The sequence below is a fragment of the Centroberyx affinis genome, unplaced genomic scaffold, assembly GCF_046629955.1.
Source record: "Centroberyx affinis isolate AG114_WGS23_722 - 3 ecotype Tasmania unplaced genomic scaffold, CSIRO-AGI_Caff_v1 ptg002923l_1, whole genome shotgun sequence".
Lineage (NCBI taxonomy): Eukaryota > Metazoa > Chordata > Actinopteri > Beryciformes > Berycidae > Centroberyx > Centroberyx affinis.
Window position 1 is genome coordinate 158,643 of NW_027281045.1, and position 3,588 is coordinate 162,230.

The window sequence follows — 3,588 nt, forward strand, 5'->3', positions numbered from 1 at the left end:
TCTGTCATTCATTCAGAATGTGTTTTCATTTTGTCAGGCTCTTTGCAGTTTAATAGTAATTGATAATCATGCCTGTTGTAATGGGTTAGTATTCGGGGAAATGGTGGGCAGGTTAATTGTCATTTTCTCTCATTTCTAAAATCGGTAGTTATCAAGAGAATAACAACTTGTGCTAACTAGGCTTTGACCTTGTGGCTCTTTAAAGACCAATATTTTTTAAATTGACGTTGCTGATGGCCACTATTTTGTGCCAATATTTACGATTCAAAATTGGCCATTTTCATGCCCAAAAACTACAAGTATTCACTGTTTCCTTCAGAATTGTATTCTTGTCAGGGTGGGAAAGCCTCTGAAATAACATTTAGACCATCATGGGACACAAGCTCTCCACTGAAACCCAGGATAATACATTCATGCACAAGTGTAGAATCTGATTAAAATGTCCTACAATACATATTTTATCAATAAAAGTGCATCATATCAGAGGTGGACCACACTAACTGGACCAGATTGGATTTTAAATTGAAGGACAGTATCTGCCCAATGTATTGGCAAACCGATATATTTGTATAACAGGTATGCCCTTCCACCCTCTTACAATACTCCCTGGCCAGTGCCCTTTTATTTGTAACGAGTGAACAATCAGCTCATTTTCCATAAGCTGGATATATACCTGATTGCAGATTAGCTGTGGTGTACCCATATTGAATTACTGTGATTCAGCCAGTCCTGAAGGCATCCTTGTGTATTAAAGAGAAAAGAGTCATTTCCATCTCTCCGCTCATATACGGACCTTTGACTGAACCACTGTATCCGACCAAAGGACAGTGCACTGGCAACATTGTAGGCAATGTACAGTAGATGAGCAATACTTTTTTTTTCCCAATTCCAGCCCACTAGGTCATCCATAGAGATAAGATGACATTTTATTGACCGCTGTGGGGTAATTGGGTTGTAGCAGCAAAAAGTAATGGGATACAGCAGGGAAGGAAAAAAAAATGCATACATAATATATATACTGTATATACATACATATAAATATGCATAAAAACATCTACAATAAGGACAATCAAAGTAGAATATAAACTATAGGGGCAAATAAATCTAAAATCTTCCAAATCCTAGTAGAAAAACTGGGGATTATGGATTACTGATATTTATGGATTTACTTGCTGTTGTTACAGTCTCGATTTTTTACTTAAACATGGATTACTAAATGAAATCTGCTATATACAGTACTGTGTCTTAGGAATATGTCAAAGAAATCCATAAAGCGAAGATGCTTTCAAAACTAATGAAAAGTTTCTGAATATCAAAAATTTACAATAAACAGCAGTCTACTGACACACTAATGCAGGACACAAACATCTAAGACTTCTAAGAAATTAGAAAAAAATATATATATAAAAAATCTAGGGTGCCTAAGACTTTTGCACAGTGCTTGCACAGAGTGTCCTACAGTCCTACTGTATAAGTATGTAAAAATGAAAATGTCAATATTATGAGATGGAACTATTATTAAATGGGAGTTGCTGGGGAGGAGGATGTATGGGATGCTCTGCTTGCCCTGCTGCCACTGCAACCCTGACCTGGGTAAGCGGCAAGCAAATGGATGGATGGATGGATGGATGGATGGATGGATGGATAGAGCTTCTAATGGCTGACAAACCATTATCACACAGTCTAATCACACTGTTATCCACAGCTGCAGATACCTTGAGGTAAAGGACTATGGCTTTATGACTACCAAAAATGAATTAACAGTAATTGTCCAACTTCTTATTAGGTATGATATGTGGCTTATGTGAAAATGGGCCACGCTAAGCAACAGGCAATTTGCATTGAAAGCAAACCTGCTTATGTAAAGTGTGGAGGTTATGAAACAAAAAACAGTCCAGGTAGTCTCCCTTGCTGTGCCTGGATCTCTGTGGTCTAGCTCGGCCCTGGCTGCCCGAGTGCTGACTCATCCCCACTGTCCTCAGCCCTCTCTCCTTCCTCCTGGTCTAACTCTCCCTCTCCCTCAAAACTAATGTTACTGGATACACTGTTGTTGGGTAATACAACTTCAAGTCACATCATGTATAGAGTATTTTAGAATTTTACATTAGTTCCTTTAATTACAGCCTTTAATAAAGGCTGAGAAACACTCATAAATAATGAGACTAAGTTAATTAGCCATACAGTAAGTCTTTACCATAACCACTAACCACTGCACACTACATGCAGCACTTTTAACCACCTATAAATATAATAATAATGATAATAACTATATAATAATAATAATAATTAGATTCAACTTTATTGTCACTGCACAGAGTACAAGTACTAAGACAACGAAATGCAGTTTAGCATCTAACCAGAAGTGCAAATGAAGCAGTAAAAGTGCAGTGCAATGTAATGTGCATATGTATAATATATAAATAGAATAAGCTCTAAGGGTAGTATGAATGTGCTAAGATATATACAGTATGAACACTATTAACAGTATCAACAGTATGAACAGTGGATATGAGTATGCAAGATATATGAATATGCAAGATGTATATAGTAATATATATATAGTATATGCAGTATGGTGTATATACAGTATGAACAGTATTAACAGAATGAACAGTATGAACAGAGTGGTATGAATACGCGAAGGGTATAAATAGAATAAACTGTTAAGGGGTAGTATGAGTGTGCTAAGATAAATAACAGATAAATAATAATAATAAATGATAATGATAATACAAAAGAGTGAGATATTCAACCATATTACTTCATCCATATATGCAGATTAGAACAGTGAAGATTTGCCTAAAACAAGCAAGTGCGTGATCCAAGTGGAACCTATTTGCATGGCAAGCGATCTCTGAAAAGAAATGGGGAAAGTATGGAAATGCTCAGGTGCGCATGCATGCAAAAACAAAAAAACAGCAAAGCAAGGAAGAGCGAATGCGGCAGAAAAAAACGGCAACAGAATGGAAAAAAACGAGAGGAGACAATTTGGCATTTATTCAAAGAGCAAACTCTGAAGAAGAGAATTCACCCGGGACACCACTGACATTTTGTGATTTGTGACAGTTTCCGGAGTTCCAAAAGGTGAGAATGGTTTTTAGGATATTGGTAACACTTTACAAAAAGGGTCACTAAGTTAAGGGTTAGTTAATGTTTAATAAGCATTAACTAACCCTTTGATATTTTGTTTAGGTACAGTGTTACTTGCAGCTAATTGATTGATTGTTTTATGGGTATTCTGTGTTGAGATGGTGCAAATATTTTTTATATATATATTAATATCTTTCTAATACATTTCTCTTGTGTTGTTCTTTCACATAACTAAGACTATAGAAGTGTAAAAAAATAGGCTATGTCAGATTATTCCATGGGACATTTCTTCTTGTTCAAGATGGCGCCGCGGATGGCTGCCTCGATGTGTTGGTGCGCATTGTTTTGTCTTGTTTTGTTCGTAAATTCAGTGTTTTGCTACAGTACAGCGAGCTCTTTCACCAGAAAAGAGCTCATGAACATCAGGGATTCAACCCCTAAGGATTATTTTCCCACTTTCATCGCCCCATCTGTGGAATTACTGGACATTCTGGTCAA